A 20020-nucleotide genomic window follows, 5' to 3' on the forward strand; every position below is an offset into this window, starting at 1 on the left:
GACTCAGCATCGTTAACGTGGGATTACTGTAGCGTAACTATCCGGGCGTCACAATTCTCCTCCACTACAAGAAATCTCGTGCCGAGATTTAAGATGTAGTGAAAGGGGGAGAGGTTTGGTAACGAAGCCAGCGGGTCTCCTCATTCTGGCTTGCTCCTCTCGAAGAGGCCGAACTACTACATTGATGTTCTCATTCCTCTGTTTCAGGCCATCATGATGAAGTCGTCATCCTTCCCTCGGGAGCTTCATCGCACGTTCGAAAAGGATAAGGGGTAACTTCAGAAGAACGGACCTCTACAAGGTTGTTGTCTGATAGATAACGTCAATGAAGACGACGAAAGTAACTCTCGAATTGAAACTTAGAAAATTTTGAGAGGAAAGTAAGAAGGTGCAATAAGGAGTTTCAAGCGGCCAGGCAATCGCTCGATGCCTACTCAGAAGGTGAAAGGGTTTCAGGACAACGAGAAAAAGTAATGCGTGTGATACCAGAATAGATCTGTAGGAAGGTGGTTCGTGAATTTCGCACGAGGCCACGCGCGAGGGATTAACTTTGGAGACCGGGGGTGTATAGGAGAGTCAGGTTTCGATCCTGTGGAAATGTGGGTTATGGGCCCACCATGTGGGTTAAAAATAGGGAGGGTGACGACGTCTTGCATGATAAGGTAAGCAAGGCATGTCAGAGGATAGCCTGCCAGTTATGTCAGCAACAACATCAGTACCAAGGGCGAGGGACGAAGAGAACCATTTTCCTGCTCATTGAACGAGGCGGACCAATAGGCAAGGTTCTCGTCCATCGGTGTTACCGAAATGTCATCAACAATGGCAACAGGGTCTTGCTGACAGAGTGGTACAACGAGGTGTTTACATAGGCCGGGATATATTACTGCTTATATAATATAGATCACAAGAAGGTTTTAAATAAACCAATGGAAAGGAAAATGTGTTTAAACACATATTTCAGGGGTATATCCTTCCCAAGGACAAGCAGAGCATTATATCCATGACAGGATATAATGTAGAAAACTCTTTAGGTAAGGTGAGAGAAATTACATGACATTACCCATACAACGGTGTTTGGATAATTGAGCAGTAAACATTTAACTTTAGGCTTTAAATGTTCTTGTTGCAAATTGGAGTACATATATATGCTTCGAGATAGCATTGACATGGTCTTCCGGCAAAGGTCGGACTTTGGATACTCAATGGATTTATCAGGAACAACTTGTAGAATAAGTCTTTCAATTTCCTGTGGGAAGAATGGTTAACATTGCTAAAAGGAAGAACTATAACAATAGGCCCTCCGGTCAGGTGTGCTAGGCATGACATCACCTTTAGAGATCAATGTTATAACTCTTGGAAATATGTTCCAACCATCATATCTGACCGAGATCCATTTCTGATTGGCGTCAGGATATCGCAGACTCGGGATGCCTGAGAAGAGAGGTGCAACACAAATTGTCGAGATGACATTGTTAGATTCTCGGGAATTGAACTATGGGAGCGAGTTCCGACACAAGAGTTCATCAGTAAACCAAGGAGAGGATGAGGAGGTGGCTGATAGGCTCAGCAAAAATCATCGAGATTTCCAAAGGATTGATTTCCACAATTATGTGAACAAGGAAATATCATTTGTCGGATCAAATGATATAATGATGTATGCTCGAGGGAAACATACACAACTGAACAATGATAGAAGGGTGCACCCAGGAATCTAGACTAGGTAGCACGATCAATGTTCGAATTATAATTCAATAAGCAATAGACTTAGAATGAAACTGTAGACCAATAACCTCAAAGCAATAGGGTTGCTAGAGGTTTAGCATTTACACATCACAGACCATTTGTCGGTATTACGGTTAGAAACAACACGGAGACCAAGAAAGAATGCTGATGGTGAGAAGCATCAATATACCAAGAATTCTTAAGAGGTGGAGCAATTCTCACAACATTCTTGACATAAAATATGGTAATACTCCAAGGTAAAGGAGAACAAATGCTGGATAGCAAGGATCTCAAGGTATAACACAAAACACGAACAAGTTTGTGTTGAACGGAAGGAAATCGAGTGGTCGATGATAACACAAATCATCGAGGGCAAGGATGGCATTTCTCATCAGGAATTCAATTGATATCCTTGAGGAGCTCGAAATGTTGATGATGATCATGACAATTTCTGTCGAGAGGTTTCATGGATATGTAATCGGTCGGTGATGACATCAAGTCAAACGAATGATGAAGCGAAAGGTTATTAGAACCATGGGTACGACACAAAATTGAAATCAAGTTTGTTGTTTGAGGTGAAACAATAAGACAAGGAAGATCGACGTAAGCTTAGCTCATCGTCGAAATTGTGCTCCGGAAAGAAGGACCAGGTAGCACAGCTAAAATTTGGCACGATAATGATATAGCCGAGTAGGCTCGGAATGACGTGATCGAGTTCAGACTCGTAAGTAATGAAGGTTACCAAGAGTTGTTGAATCGTAGTGCTGACTCAATTCAGTTGTCGGTGTCCTTGAGGGGTTCTAACAACTGAGAACCCGTTGGAAAAATGGAATCGACAAGAATATTAGTTGATGAAGAACTCATAAGAAGTTATGTATTCCGTGGTATCCTCGAGATACCAGGGGGTAATACTCGACGACAGATCAAAGTAGAGGTTGGACTGGGGTATTGCTCTGCAGAAGACAAGTGCTTAAACTTTCACGAGAAACGGTACCTAAAAGAGAACATGGTCGAAACCACGATTGCAAAAGGCCAGATCCCAGATATAATATGAACTTATACCAAGGGAGTAATTAATTTAAGAGAAACTTTAATGATAAGATTGACATCATGTCCATGGGCATGAACACAAAGTTCAAGGTCGACTCCCACTTCTTCAATGCATAACCTTACATTTACCTCCCCTTTTCGAAGTTGTAGTGTTGAAAATTTATCTGACGAAGCGTCAGCAGGGTATAACCCGCATAACTTTCGAGGTCACACAAATTAAGGAAGGCATAGGTTCAACCCGTCAGGGTATCGTGGAAACATATACCACAAGCTTTGAGAGTAAATATTACCAGCTCGAAAGCAGAGCATGGTTGGCAAAAGGAGAGGATACAAATTACCAAAGGCACTATGTATCGGAGAAAGAACTCACAAGGTGATTAATTATGAAGGACATGGTCGGATAATAATCCAACAGTGGATATGGTGATCCACAATGGAGCTGATGTGAGTATCGATACCCAATCAGAGGAAGAAAGAATGCAAATGCATCGTTTTACAGAACATCTGAATAATTCAACGTTTAAATAACAAAGGAATTATGATTTTCAAATCAAGGGATCAGGAGCAAACGCTCTGATCAAGGACGGACAAGTTGAATAGACTTAGGGGTACAATCGATGGCAATCTGATTGGCCGAGGACCAGCTCACGTTTTAAATGACATCTGAGCTGGAAGGATGAATTCTATGATCTGAGTGAGGATTGCGAGCTTCGCAACATATTGAGTCAATGGACTCAAAATGATATTGACAAGGTTGCCAATAAGATTACTATACTTCTGGGATTAACCATAATGCAAGCAAGCAAGAATTTCAGGAGCAATAGGTTGCTCAGGATTTTCGGAAGACCGAATGGTATTTCGAAGAATTTTGTGAACTGCATGAATATCTGGGGATGAGCGGATACTCGATAAATGCGAGTAATTATCCGTAGTGGTATGCATGTGGCAAAGAACTGCATGGCAGTAGGCACAAAGTATTCTCGGGGTATCTTATAATAACAAGATCGACTGGGAATAAAAGTAAGCACGACAGGTGTAAGTATTTATCCATAGGGATATTTCGGTGGAAGGGAATTGCAAAAGCAACGGCACAAGGTCTCAAGAGAATATCGGAGAGTATCTTCGAAATCTTCTGGTGCAGCCGGCGATCATCTGGACTGAAGGGGCTCTCCGGGAGAAAGTAATTTCGAGAACCTAAAGTTAGATTTTAGTAAAAATCGTTTAACCCGAATAGAAGAGAGTTCAGAATCCCGGAGTAAAGATCGAGGAGTAAAAGATTCTAATACCACCCAAATGGCGATGTGGGCCCGTAAGGCACACAGCCATGTTAGTAAAAGTTTTGTAATGTCTAGACTCAACTTCGGCCAAGGAGTGTGGAAGGGGAATTCCTACAGGCAATCGGCTCTGATACCAACTTGTGACGCCCCCAATTTAATCGTACACTAATCATACACGCAAACGTGTACGATCAAGATCAGGGACTCACGGGAAGATATCACAACTCAACTCTACAAATAAAATAAGTCATACAAGCATCATATTACAAGCCAGGGGCCTCGAAGGCTCGAATACAAGAGCTCGATCATAGACGAGTCAGCGGAAGCAACAATATCTGAGTACAGACATAAGTTAAACAAGTTGCCTTAAGAAGGCTAGCACAAACTGGGATACAGATCGAAAGAGGCGCAGGCCTCCTGCCTGGGATCCTCCTAAACTACTCCTGGTCGTCGTCAGCGGGCAGCACGTAGTAGTAGGCACCTCCGGTGTAGTAGGAGTCGTCGTCGAAGGTGGCGTCTGGCTCCTGGGCTCCAACATCTGGTTGCGACAACCAGGTAGAAGGGATAGAGGGAAAGGAAGGAGAAAGCAACCGTGAGTACTCATCCAAAGTACTCGCAAGCAAGGAGCTACACTACATATGTATGCATTGGTATCAACTGGAATAAGGCTATTATATGTGGACTGGACTGCAGAAAGCCGGAATAAGAGGGGGATAGCTAGTCCTTTCGAAGACTACGCTTCTGGCAGCCTCCGTCTTGTAGCATGTAGAAGAGAGTAGACTGAAGTACCTCAAGTAGCATCGATAGCATAACCCTAACCGATGATCCTCCCTCGTCGCCCTGTGAGAGAGCGACCACCGGTTGTATCTGGCACTTGAAGGGTGTGTTTTATTAAGTATCCGTTCTAGTTGTCATAAGTCAAGGATACAACTCCAAAGTCGTCCTGTTACCGAAGATCACGGCTATTCGAATAGATTAACTTCCCTGCAGGGGTGCACCACATACCCCAACCACGCTTGATCCCATTTGGCCGGACACACTTTCCTGGGTTATGCCCGGCCTCGGAAGATCAACACGTCGCAGCCCCACCTAGGCACAACAGAGAGGTCAGCACGCCGGTCTAAACCTAAGCGCACAGGGGTCTGGGCCCATCGCCCTTAGCACACCTGCATGTTGCGTGTGCCGGAAGGGGGGCGGGGAGAGCGGGGCGGGGGGTGGGGGGGGGGGGAGGGGGCGGTGTTTCGGGTGACGTTGCGTACGCGGCCGGAAGCAAACTAGCCCCCTTAATACAAGAGCGCTTACGTTCCAATCCGGCGCGCTCCGCTGACGTCACGAAGGCTTCGGCTGATTCACTACGCCGGATACCCATAACTAGCTCCCGCGTAGATGGTTAGTGCGTATACCGAGGTGGCCAGCTCAGATCAAATACCCAAGATCTCGTTAAGCGTTGTTAAGTATCCGCGACTTTTCCGATCTAGTGCCAGCCTTGCCCTGTCGCTCCGCCTCAAATTTTCGTGTTGGGATCTCCTTCTCGTCTTATCACCAATGTATAATGTATAAGTATATAGTATCCGTCCTTGAATGATCACGGTAGTGAGAAAGTCCACAGATGGAAATACTAGCATCCTATACTAAGCAAGTAGGATTGCAGGTAAAGGTAACAACAGTAGTAGCAAGGACAGGCTATGCATCAGGATAGGAATAACGAAAAGCAGTAACATGCTACACTACTCTAATGCAAGCAGTTAGAGAAGAGTAGGCGATATCTGGTGATCAAAGGGGGGGCTTGCCTGGTTGCTCAGACAAGAATGAGGGGTCGTCAACACCGTAGTCGACCGGGGCATCAACGGCGTCGGTCTCGTAGTCTACCGGAAAGAAGTAACGGAGGGGGAACACAATAAATAACAGAGCAATCAAATCATAACATGACAAACGTGGTGCTAGAGGTGATCTAACGCAGGGATAGGTGATACCGGCGAAGGGGGGAAACATCCGGGAAAGTATTCCCGGTGTTTCGCGTTTTCGGACAGATGAACCGGAGGGGGAAAGTTGCGTGTTTGCTATGCTAGGGATGTGTAGCGGGACGAACGGACTGCGTATCTGGATTCGTCTCGTCGTTCTGAGCAACTTTCATGTACAAAGTTTTTCATCCGAGCTACGGTTTATTTTATATTAATTTTAAAAGATTTAAATCATTTTTGAAATTAATAGAATAAAATTAATTTGGAAATGCCATTATGATGTCAGCATGACATCAGGGTGATGTCAGCAGTTAATAGTCAGTTGACTTGGTCAAACTGACGCGTGGGTCCCGGTTGTCATTGACTTAGGTTAACTAAACAGGATTAGTTAGTTTAATAAGTGATTAGGTTAATTTAACAGATCTAATTAAGTTAACTAATTAATTAATTAATTAATTATTTTTATTATGTTTTTTATTTTATTATTATATCAATTTTTATTTTTTTTAACAGGGACGTGGGTGGGGGGCCCACTTCCATTCCAAGATTACACAGTCTATGTTTTCCTTTTTGTTTCTTTGTCTCTTTCCTAATAATCCCGCGTACCAACCATCCATTTCTGCTTGTATTCTCCTTATACCTCTAGTATTTACCATTATCCTTGTTCTATTTTCTGTGTTCCATATGCATTTTTCTGTCCAATTCTTTCTCGGTTGTCATTGACTTAGGTTAACTAAACAGGATTAGTTAGTTTAATAAGTGATTAGGTTAATTTAACAGATCTAATTAAGTTAACTAATTAATTAATTAATTAATTATTTTTATTATGTTTTTTTATTCTTTTTTTTAACAGGGGCGTGGGTGGGGGGCCCACTGGGCAGTGGCCCATAGGGCCAAACGGGCGCGGGCGGTGGATCAGGTGCGGGGCGCCAGGACGCCCGCCCGCAGAGACGGGGGCTGTCCGCCTCCGGTGGAAGTGCGAGCCACGGCGAGTGGCCGGAGCGGGGAGCCAGAGCGGAGACGAGCAACGCGCGTGGTGCCGGAGCACAACCAGGCGTGAGCGGCGGGCCCAGGCGCGGTGCGGGGACAAGGCCGCGGCATGGCGCGCGCGCGAGGGACGGCAGGAGTGGTTGCGCAGAAGCCGCGTGACTACGGGTGCGCGCGTCAGGGGACAACGGGCGGGAAGCCGAACGACGCCGGTGGGCGCGAGCGCGGTGGCCAGGAGCGCGCGCGGGGCGATGCCGGTGCGAGGGCCGCGGCGACGAGCGCGAGCACGCAGCGCGGGCAGGAGGGGTCGCGAGGGAGAGGGGAGGGGAAGAGGCTCACATCGAGCCTGTAGTTGTGTAAAGCGCGTGCTCGGGGGGCCTGAGTAGACGGACGGCGCGACGAGGTCGGGGCGTCCATAAGGCCGGCACCGACGATGTCGGCGGTCCGGCGACGTCGAGGTGCAGGCGATGAGACGGCGTGCGGCACCGACGACGGTGAGTGGCGGGGCGGCTCCGCGTGGTGATCTCCGGCGACGGCTGACGCGAGCAGCGGTGCGGGTGCGCGCTGGGGAGACGAGGGGAGAGAGGGGATCGATCCCGATCCAGGGGGATCGGGGGAGGGAGTGGGGCGAGTGGGGGGGTTAGGGTTACGGGGTGGGGATAAGGAGAGAGAGGAGGGGCCGGCTGGGTCGCCTGATTGGCCCCGAGGCCATCTGGGCCGAGGCCCAGCGAGGGGGGGCTGGAATTTCTTGTCTTTTCTTTTTTCTGTTCCTTTTCTTTTACTGTTTTATTTTATTCTAGTTTTATAAAACATAAAAGTTGTATCTTAAATAGTAACACTAGTTATACCTCTGCCACAAAAAGGTTTAACCCCCAAATAATATAGTTTAGTATTTTATAAAATACCAACACATTTATTTATTTGTTTTACCTACAGTTTTAATTATTTGAATGCATTTAGACATTTTATAAAAATGTGGTTCCTCCACCAACATTACTTATGAATTATTTGTTACATTTAGAACATTTTAGTTTTGACTTTTGAAAACTTTAACTGTTTGACTTGATTTTTAAATTTGAAATTTGAACGGGACTTGAATCATCGCAAGATTAACAACGATAATCGTGGTGACTCAGCATCGTTAACATGGGATTACTGTAGCGTAACTATCCGGGCGTCACACAGGCGTCTCTTTTTCGGCGTCCTGAAAGGCCGAACGGCTGAAGATGCTCTAACCAGGACGAACAATATCTTCCTTTCTTGGTCCAGAGTCCAGACGAAAACGCTCAAGGCAACCACCCGCTGATCCCATTATGATGGAGCAGTGTGGATCTCGTTAATTGGTTTTGTGTAGGGGTAGGTGCATTGAAGCCACGGCCCGCGGCCAAGAGGATGCAACGACGAAACCGCGCAACTGAAATCGCACAACTGCATGTGCATGCATGAAACCCTCATTGATTTTTTTATAGAAGAAACTCCATGACTGCCGCACGTTTGAGTCAAGGCTCGAACTCTGGTGAACTGGCAGCTACCCTAACTGTCCAGCCAACAGATCGACGCCCTATCCTTGCCTGCGTGCGTATGGCAAAATAAGGTTTGCTCGTGTATGTTAGGGCATTCTCAACGGCAACTCGCAAATTTCCTCTCGTATCTGTCCGTAGACAGGACTGAACCAGTCCGCGGACACGAATACAAGAGACAACCATCCAACCACAGTGGCATACATCCAACCTTCAGTGGCGGACCTAGAGCTTAACCATAGGGGGTGCCAATCTTATCACTAGCCATAACAAATTGCCAGTGTATCATTTTAACCCTACAATGGACATTTGATTAGACTCGCTAATACTAGATAAATTTGCTTTTGCATTTGTGAAGGGGGTGCCAAGGAACCCCCACTAGATAAATTATGTTAGATGTGCATCTCTTGTAAAGTTAGTACCCTGTAAACATCTAGTCCGGTTTCTTTATATGAAAAAACAGGGGTGAAATCCCTTCCTTGAAAACAAAATGTTAATGCCTTGTCAATACATCGAGCGGGGCCGGCAAAAACTGTACTACCTATGATCTACACATGAATACTACATGACGCATGCATGCATGGCAAGCTCGTCGAGGTGGTGGTCTTGGCATTGCCCGTTTTTGGAGTAAAAAAAAGATAGCACGTTCGATAAAGTAGAAAAATTTGGAGATGCGAGGAATCGAACCCCGTGCCTCTATTCCGCATTGATTAGCGCTCTACCAATTGAGCTACATCCCCTTTTACATGTGCAAAATTAACCCGACGTAATTAACATAATAACTTATTTAGTCTTTCGGTTTGGGCAAATCGCACAAGCTAGCTAATGGATCATGTCGATGGCGATGGCCCAAGAGGCCGTGTCGGTGTGTGGTGTCCGAACTGTTCTCATGGATGGGCTTTTATGCTCATGGCCCATCGAAGACTTTCTCGTCTCGTCTCGTCGTTGAAACTTCTTGCAGTGGCACGGCATATGTCAAATTTTCACTCACATTTGACCAGGGTCGCCACTTGAGGCTCATCTCACCCCATTACCCTTTGTATTCATCTAAATATCACAGTTCCAGTGGAGCAATAAAGATTTGGCATACCCCTAAAAAGAAACCTGTTGTACGACTCAATAATAGTCTGCCGTGGAGCCAATAATACCCCTAAAAAGGAACCCCTAAAAAGAAACATGTGGAGCCAATAATAGTCTGCCGTGTTGCGTATGTATTTGTACGTACATGCCATGTGCCAACATATATCGATCAGTTCAAATATGCCACAGGATCTCTATTGATCAGCATCTCTATCGATCAGTTGAAAACTAGTGCTTTCCATTTCTTTTCCAAGATTAGTGAAAAGACCAGAACCTGTCGCGGTGGTAACTGACACAGTGATTCAATGGATTTTTTTTCCTTCCATGAACGCCACCTTTTACATGCATAGGATATATCAAGCAGGCAATACGTATGCCAGTTTTTCATTCGTAGTCTAACCCATACACAACATGCTCTCTCTCTCTCTCTCTCTCTCTCTCTCACACACACACACACACACACACACACACACACACACACACATCTGTCAGGAAATTTGAAGAATCGGGCAGGGGACGCACCAGCATCAATCTAGGGCACATATTTCCGTCGGTGCATCAGCCAACTGGTCGTTGACCCAAAAAGGTGTGCGCATGCTTGCATGTCAACGACCCAAGGCGCAGGGAAGCTGCTCACATTCACGTCACCCTCTTGCTGGCCGGCTCTTTATGTGACACCGACGTACGGATTGTCGGTGGATCCTCCGGCCGGCCGTGACCGTGGAGTTCCAGTTAAGCTAGCTCTAGCTGCCATCTGCACCTGCTGTGCCCTCTACGTGGAGAGGAACAAGGACTGGAGTGCATGCGATTTTTCCGTGCCGTGTTCGTTTGTGAGTAGTGTTGTGTTACAGGCATGGGCACGTAGCTCAACCCGTCTTGCTACGTAGCTTTTGGGGTCAAGCCGACCTTGACCCCCTAGTCAGTAAGTGAGAATGAATGGACTGAGTGATGGATACCTTCGATTATTATTATGGCAGGAATCGTGCTTTTGCGTTGTATGACACTTGCGGCGCAGTAGTGGAAGGTCCCCAAACAAGGTGTGTTTTCACAGGAGTTTAAGATCATACAAATACTTCTATGGAAAGGTGAATGAAGTTCCTTTGTATTGCTAATTAGAATGGTGGCCAACCAGCTACGCCATGTGACACATGCTGATTGATCACAGTGAGAAAGTATTATTTTTTAGTTTTTTAAAATGGTAGGGAGACTTTTTAGAATTTTTTAGGTTTTTCTTTTTCATTTTAATATGGTTGTGATGTCCACATGACAAGAGAATATCTTTTAATTTTTTTATATGATGGTGAGATGCGCATAGTTTTCTTTTAAACAGCTCACAATGGCGGACCCCAACCATTAATTAGTTAGAATATCAAACCTTGAAGTTCACCAAGCACATCTAATTCCCAAATGGAAAAATCTGATGGGTGAATGTTTGCATCGTAGAGCCCCGCCGCCGGTGGCCACTCCGGCCCCGGCATCCACCGCACAACCCCAATCCTTCGTCCCCATGGCCTCCACTGCCTCCTCCAGAGCGGGGCGTTGTTGTGAGCTATGTTGGCCTCACGAGAGCCCGCCCTCCTCTGCAAGCTGGCAGCGTTCCTGCCGCTATGCCCTCTACGATGTTGTACCCACGGCTCCTGCATCGACGGCTGACGATGCCTCAGGGCGAATCCTGCGGTCCGAGATCCACCATGTCCTGCTAGTGGAGGAGCCGACGGAGAAGAGCGGCCCCTGGGAGACCGCGCGAAGCCGTCGCAACCGTCGTGCTGCCGCCTCACCGTTCAGCCACCTGGATCGATAGACTTCTTCAATGGTGGACATCGGCCATGCAGGATTCCCTGGCTAGCCATCGCAAGGGCCTCTCCTCATTTATCGCACTTACCGCTTGAACAATTTGGAGTCGATCATCGTAACGCGTGTATCTTAGACGGTGCATACCCACCTGGTCCACGACATACAGGAGGAAGCTAGCCGGTGCTAGAGGGCTTAGCATAGTCATATCCCTGTAACCTAACCTCCAAAATGTTTGGGGCTGAGAAACCCACTCCCTCTTTGCTCGTATGCGCCTTGTAGCGTACGCATCACGGGGATCGTCATTGTGTACCCTCTGTCAATGAAATGATACGCAACATGCATATTCATGAAAAAAAAATGTTTGCTCCCTTGCAATTGTCCCAAGCGGCTAGCAGGAGTGAGACGAAGGGCGGAGGACCTAATCCATAATGCAATTGTCAGACTAGATGTGCCCGAGCTCCACCAGACGAAGGGCGGAGGACCTAATCCATAATGCAATTTTCGAATGCATAAAATTGAAAACTACATAGAGCCGAGTGAATAGGATGATGTCATGCTGGATTGACCTGCGTTAGTCCAACAGACCTATATCGAGCTTGGGTCGCGAGGATAAACTATAGACCAATAATGCCACATACGATAAAATCCATTTTCTATCCCAGAAAATGAAAATGGTCAGAATGATACCGGTATATATATCACATACCGAACTGAACGTACATTAGGATTGCCCTTGGGTAACATCGAACTATATCAACGCAATGGCTTCGCCTTTGGCAAACTACTTTTAATGTCTACAATGTTGCATATAAACGATGGAGCCACGGCAATCTCAGGTGAAGAGGTGTTCCATCATATTTTCTTTGTGTGGTTGCTGCCATGGTGCCGGAGGCGGATGACATGTGTTGGCGTCAAGTTCGGGAGATTCTTCGGTCTTGATTGTTAATTTTCTTCTTGTTTGGTGGTCCTTTGTGTCAAGGCTAGAGTTTTGATGTCTTTCTAATTTTGTCAGGTTGATGATTACATGGCTTGTAACCTGGTCTCTGTTATATGAGTGAGACGCATACTATCATGAGAAAAAAAGTACATACATATGGGCCACCACCGCAAACATAATGGTTTCACAAGTTGACATTCTTGGATGGACATTGACACTTTGAGAGGAGAGCGCAGACATTTCTTGCAAGTTGGAAACGTCTAGCGAGCGCTCATCCATCAGGAATGGAATTCAGACCATCCAGATAAACGCATGCGCGTACGCATTTGGGTGGAAGTACCGGTCGATGGACGGGACAATTTTATGTGAACCAAATTAACCAACCGCATGTGGACGGCAGGGGATCACACGGCTACAACTAATGATGCCGAAAAGTAGTAGTAATGGATTACATGCCACCTCGCACCCGCCGATGCATGCATGCGACATTGTCACGTCCGTGCGTGGACCTATACTCCATAGTCAAAATACCTAGTCCTACAAAGGGCAGTGGTTAGCTTGGTGCGCTACAGTAGGAACACAAAATATTCTCTTCACGAAAGGTGTGATGTGGTACTGTGGTCAATGGAATAACCTGGCTCTAAGAGCATCTTCACCCGCGCCCCCAACAGGCCCCTCCGGCGATTTTTTAGCATCGGCGGGCAAAAATCGGCGCAGTCGCGTTCTCAGGAGTCCATTTTTCACCGGGTTGGGCCGAAATAACAGCCGGCACACCCGAGCCGAACCCGCTGCGCTGGGGGCGCCTGGGGGCACCGGCACAAGCGAAAAGAGGCGTGGGGCCGCTCTGTCGGCAAGAGAAGGGCCTTTTCCCACCGTTTTTCCCGCTTTTCCCCCGGCTTCCCTCTCATTCTCTCCATTCCTCCCGTCAATCTCCTCCTGCTCCTCCTCCGCGCCGGCCGCCATGCCGCCGAAGAAGTACGTGGTCCCCCGCGTCGCGACGGGTGCGATCGCCGCCATCGCCCAGCCAAAGCAGAGGAAACCGAGAGCGCCGCCGTCCAAGCCCCGGGGCATATCCAACGCCGACTGGAGGGCTGAAGTTCAGCGCCGGGAGGCTGTCACCACCGATCGGCGGAACAGGGCTAACGCCAAGAAGGCAAGGGACAGCGCGGCACTCGCGACTGCGGCGGCGGCGGATCAGGTGGAGCGCTCGGCCGAACAATCCGAGGCGGCTCGCGCGGGGATGATGAATCCACCCGGCGTCCACGGCCAGTACGCGCCCTGGAGCCAGCAAAGCGTCGGCTCTCCGGCCGGTTTCTGGTCGTCGCCGCAACCATGGGGCTGCTCGCCGTCACCGGGCTACGCCGACGGGGATGCGCACTGTGGGTTCAACACCAATATCACCTTTCTCCCATGGTCACCGGGCCCAACGGATGCCCTCGGCCGCCTTCGCTGGCGTGCAGTATCCTCCGTACAACTACTCGCCACCGGCCTACGCATCCTCCCCGACGCCCCCTCTCCGCCGTGGCGCGCTGCCCTTCTCCCACGCCTCCGTGTCGCACCTCGGCGATGCCGACGCGACCGAAGCCGACATGGACGACATCATCATGGCAGGCTCAGTCGCCGCCGCAGTGTCCTCCGGGTTCACTGCGCAGGACGACACGGTAGACCTCAACAGCGACATGGACGGCGAGCTCGACTACGGTGAGGAGGAGCCGGATGAGGAGGAGGAGGATGGCGACAATGAGGAGGAGGAGGATGGCGACAATGAGGAGGAGGAGCCGGCCCCGGCGCCGGCGAGGAAATGGAAGAAGAAGAAGAAGAAGAAGAAGAAGAAGGGGGCGGCCAGGACCGGTGAGCTGCGCATCAAGTGGGCGTCCAAGGAGTAGGAGTGCCTCGCCGAAGCGTGGAAAGTCGTCTGCCTCGACCCGAACACCGGCACGAACCAGAGCATCGAGACGTATTGGGAGCGCATCAAGGCCGAGTTCGACGAACGCAAGCTCGTCGACCCCTACTTCAAAGGCGTCTACATTCAACGCGGGTCGAAGGCGATGGCGAACCATTGGGGCCTCATCCAGGCGGCGTGCAACAAATGGCATGGGATCGTCGAGGAGATCTCGGATCACCCGGAGAGTGGCGCCAGCATTGAGGATCAGGTATGGCACGCCGGTTCCCCACTTCTTTTTGCCGTGCACGCCGGCCAACTGTTTGTTCCTTGGCGCAGCTTGTGCGGATGTTCGCCCTGTATCGCCGGGACAGCAGCGACCAAGAATTCAAATACCTTCATGTCTTCAAGTGGATCGAAAAGTGCGAGAAGTGGGCGGAAGTTCGGCGCACCCTCACCAAGGCCAAGGAGACCTACAAGCCGGACGCACCAACGCCGGGCGCGGGCGACGGGCGCCCCGAAGGCAACAAAGGGGCCAAGAAGGGGAAGCACACTGACTTGGCCACCGCGCGAGTGCAAGAGTCCATCGAGCATTGCCTCGCCGACGCACATGCCCGGGCCGTCCTGTGTGAAGAGAAGATCGAGGCGCGCTGGTTGGCGTTGATAACGAACAACGCCGTCAAGCTCGACCTACTCCGTACCAACGTCGCCGCGAAGAAGAGGAACACCGACCTGGCATTTCTGATGGGCGGGGCGGACATGCTCCAAAGCAACGACGAGAAGCTCAAGGCGTGGTACCTAGCGGAGCGCGGCCTCATCCTGAACCAGTTGCCATCGACGGCGCCGCCAACTCTCACGCCCACGCCGACGACGCCGCCAAGCCCGAGCGAGGATGCCTCCATGACACCCTGCAGCACAGAAGCCGCGCCGACGCCGCCCAGCACAGAAGCAGATCCGACACTGCCAAGCCCGCGCACGCCGACTCCGCCGACGCCGGAGGCCGACCCCGCAGTTTGATGCGTTACCCACGCGTCCTTTTGTTTTTTTGTATGCCGAACTTTTCATCCGATCGCCGAATTTGGCCGCTGATCGCCGAACTGGGCGTTTTTTTGTGAGCAGAAACGACGTAGTTTGAATTTTCCGTGACTTGGGGGGCGGCGCCTGGGGCGTGGCTAGGAGCGAGATCGCCCCCAGGGGCCAATCTAGCACCGGCTCGCCCCCAGGCGTCTCTTTTTCGACGTTCTGGAAGGCCGAACGGCTGAAGATGCTCTAACCAGAACGAACAATATCTTCCTTTCTTGGTCCAGAGTCCAGACGTAAATGCTCAAGGCAACCACCCGCTGATCCCATTATGATGGAGCAGTGTGGATCTCGTTAATTGGTTTTGTGTAGGGGTAGGTGCATTGAAGCCAAGAGGATGCAACGACGAAACCGCGCAACTGAAATCGCACAACTGCATGTGCATGCATAGAACCCTCGTTGATTTTTTTATAGGAGAAACTTCGTGAGCGCCGCACGTTTGAGTCAAGGCTTGAACTCGAGTGAACTGGCAGCTACCCTAACTGTCCAGCCAACGGATCGACGCTCTGTCCTTGTCTGCGTGCGTACGGCAAAATAAGGTTTGCTCATGTATGTTAGGGCATTTTCAATGGCAACTCGCAAATTTCCTCTCGTATCCGTCCGTAGACAGGAATGAAACAGTCCGCGGACACGAATACGAGAGACAACCATCCAACCACAGCGGCGTACATCCAACCTTCAGTGGCAGACCTAGAGCTTAACCGTAGGGGGTGCCAATCTTATCACTAGCCATAACAAATTGCCAGTGTATCATTTTAACCCTACAATGGACATTTGATTAGACTCGCTAATACTAGATAAATTTGCTTTTGCATTTGTGAAGGGGGTGCCAAGGAACCCCCACTGGATCAGCCACTGCCTGCCTTCCTCTCTTTTTTCAAGTCTGCACGATAGCCGCATGCAAATGGTACATACGTTCAAATAGCCGCCCCGCATGTAGCACTAGTTCAAATTTTGAAAAATTCAAATATTACATCTCAACATTGTTTTTCCCTTTCACCGCTCACGGATGCTCAATCAGGTCTTCCTTCAGCTGCTCGTGAGTTGGTCGATGTCGAATTTGTTGATGCATTTGAATAAATTCTTCAAATGTGGCCGGATTCTGGTCTGGTAGTTGGATAAAATCTCCCATGTTCTCAAACTCCAGAGCTGCGATCATCGTCACCCTCATTCTCGATGATCATGTTGTGCATGATCACACAACATGTCATCACCTCCCACAAGGTTTCTGGATCCCATTGTTTAGCAGGTCCACGAATAACAGCAAAACGGCCTGCAGAACTCCAAATGCCCTCTCAACATTCTTTCTAGTTGCTTCTTGTCTTTGGGCAAAGTGAGTCTTTTTATGGCCAACTGGGTTTGAGATGGTGCTGACAAAGGTAGCACGAGGATAGGCATAGCCAACCAGATAGTAGCCCATGTTGCACTCATGTCAATTGACAGTATAGTGGCAATGATGAGTGAGGGAGTCCTGGATTAGGGGGTATCCGGACGGCCGGACTATATCCTTTGGCCGGACTGTCGGACTATGAAGATACAAGATTGAAGACTTCGTCCCGTGTCCGGATGGGACTCTCCTTGGCATGGAAGGCAAGCTTAGCAATATGGACTATATCCTTTGGCAGGTTAAGGTTTGGTTTGAACTTTTTCCTTTTTTCTACCACTAATCCTGAAGAAACGAGCCGCCTTGTTTGTCTTGAAAAGTTCAGAACAACGCGTGGTTGCTTCCTCATGTGTGTGTGTGTGTGTGTGTGTGTGTGTGTGTGTGTGTGCGAAGAAAAACAAAAGTAACATGAGAGGCTCCGTTAACGAAGTCGGGCAAAGACAGGCGATGGTATTGCATGTGAACAATGCATTAGAGCGTGCATCAAGTCTTCATCCGTAGCTATAAGCAAACAGACATCTATCAGCTTCTTTAATATGTCTTTGCCTCAGTTGTGTACTCCATCCATTGGAAAATGTCTGCAAGAGTAGTCTAGCATACCAGCATAGTAGAGCTATGTGGAAACAAAGATACTACTCCAAACTAGTAGAACGCCGGTGCGTTGCAATGGGCTACATTGGCTACTTATTTTGTACTGTTAAAGCGCTCTTATTTCTTCCTTTCTTCCTTCTCCCAACTAAAAAAGTTTCTCGGAGTGATATGTGTAAAAATAATATCAAGAGCTAAAAACATATTCATCAAAGAACATTTCTGCAATAGTCAACTCAATTTGTTTAGCGGTCAAAATGATTAATCTGAGCAAACCGTTGACACATCATTATACGCAACATGTTAAACAAGAGGGGGGGGGTGGGGGGGGGGGCAATGTTATGGACCAGATGAAAAAATCAAGGTTATGGAGTCTTAAAAGATTTTTCCCTGCACTCACCAGAACAATGGAATTAACAGCCCCATGCTCCACTTGTTCCAGTATTGTCTGTCGTAGCCCAATGCTCTTGAACCATAAGATGTATCCACCTTATAGTTTCTTCATGTTCTTGAATTCCAACAACAAAAATCATAACTAATCAATTTACATTGATCTTAATCGGACATGGCGACCAATCTAATCAGCAATCAACCATTCTGTAATTCATCGTGGTTTGTCTTGGAAAACAGTCAAAATGATATGGCCATCCTAGCACGACCTTGACTGCAAAATGAAGGTTGCACTCCTTGACGTTGGGCGTGAGTTGGAGGTAGTAGAGGATGTTGAGCGTGGCGGCGGTGTGGCAGGAGAGGCTTGACCTAGGCTTTGCGCCATCCGCTCACCAGGAAACACCAAGACGGTGTCGTCGATCATGAAGGGGATTATGATTCAGGAAAGAAGGGGGTGGATCGGGACACGGAGGCTTGACCCAGGCTCGGCGCCACAGGCCCACACCATATGCCACTGCCTCGCGCCCGGCAATGCCACTCCTCGCCATGCCAATGTGCCGCCATAGCTCGTCAGCTGCCGCTGTCCGATGCCAAGCAATGCAACCCGTCATCAGGCTACACCGACACATTCTGATGCAGCCGTCGATCAAGGAGGAGGGGTGGATCAAGGAGAGGAGATGGATATGGACGTGGTAACGGATGAACCGGAGAGAGGGGATGGATCAGCAAGACGGCGCTATGGTTCCGTGAGAGGTGGGAGTGGATGGAGAATTTGGGACTTTGACGTCTCTGGGGTTTTTGTTGGCCTCATCCGTGCGATATGAACTGGTGAAAATAATCGGTAGGATGGTCTTGTGAAGGGTGGACTTCGACCGATCGATGGGGGTAACAAAATGAAATGACGTATGTACTCCCCATTAGTAGTAGAGATATATTGCACGGATTCAATTAAAAAAACCTCCCTCCAAACCGTGGAAACAAATAGTCGCAAATTTTTCGAATCTGGATTAGTCTCCATTTCGCAGCCCAACTAACAACCCAGGAAGCACCAGCCGTGGAGCATCACGGTCTTTTTCACTCTTTTTTTTCCCAGTCAGTTGCAAAATTTACAGAGAAATACAATCGGCAAAAGGAACAATATAGTTATTATTGAAGATGCGAGGAATCAAACCCCGTGCCTCTATTCCACATTGATTAGCGCTCTACCAATTGAGCTAAATCCCCTTACGAATTTGCATGGTTAATTGGTTGTATTAATTCTAATTACCGGGGTTAAAACTAATTATGTCTGGGCCTGTTACGGATGGCCCAAGAGTCTATAATATCACGTCCGTGGCAGCCAAGTACGTTGGCCCATCAAGGACGTTTTCTTTTCTGCAACTAAAACCCTGAAGAAACGAGCCGCCTTGTTCGCCTTCGAGAGTTCAGAACAACGCTGGGTAGCTTTGCTCGTGTGTGTGAAGAGGAAGTAAAAAAGGCAACCATGAGATCCTCCGTTAACAAAGTCGGCCAAATACAGACGATGGTAGAATATTTCCGAGAGCTCGATCGATCTTCAGCGAATCAAGCCAGCACGCAACAGCGAGTGCTCCCGCAGAAACAACATGCATGCAACTCGTTCGATGGTACAAGCAAGGTCAAGTCGCTGATAGTCTGCAGACCGACCTATGTTTTGTTCTTCTTACTACGTGGAGTGATGAGTGATCGATGAAACTGTTAGGATGATCTCCATCATGTGGGCCCAACGGCCCACCGGGCCCTTAGATCTGCGCCCTGATCGGGGGCGCTCAACCCACTATGGTTGACGGGCCCCTGTCACCTGCACTATATAAAGAGGTGGGGGCCGGCGGCTCGCATCACAAGGTTCGTCGCAACGCCGTACGCTCCAAATCCCCTACCGATTTAGGGTTAGTGCAGTGCTGATGGGAAGCCCCACCACCATTACTCTCTGCCATCACCGGCACCATGGTTGGCACCGGCACAATGGCCGGCACCGGGAGCTCCTCGAGCCACAAGCAGAAGGTAGGACCACTGGGATCCCTAAGCATGTCCGATCCAAAGTCTATCAATGGTATCAGCCATGTTTTCGGTTTAGGATTTTGGTACAAATCAAAGAACTCAACCCCCTCCCTGAGAACCCTAAAGAGAAGGGCAAAAGAAATCACTGGAGAGAGCCTCGCGCTTGCCGGAAAAGTCGCGCCGCCGTTATGGCCGCGCCGTTCCTCTCGATTCGGATGGGCATCGGCATGCCGAGCCATTCGGAAGAAGAACACGGGCAATGGGGGCACCACGCCTTCACCACTGCCAAAAGAACAGACCCCATCAGGGCAAAGGGCACCCCACCGAGCCATTTGACGGCGGCGCGCCC

This window comes from Triticum urartu, chromosome 2 (genome assembly GCF_003073215.2).
Source record: "Triticum urartu cultivar G1812 chromosome 2, Tu2.1, whole genome shotgun sequence".
Taxonomy (NCBI): domain Eukaryota; kingdom Viridiplantae; phylum Streptophyta; class Magnoliopsida; order Poales; family Poaceae; genus Triticum; species Triticum urartu.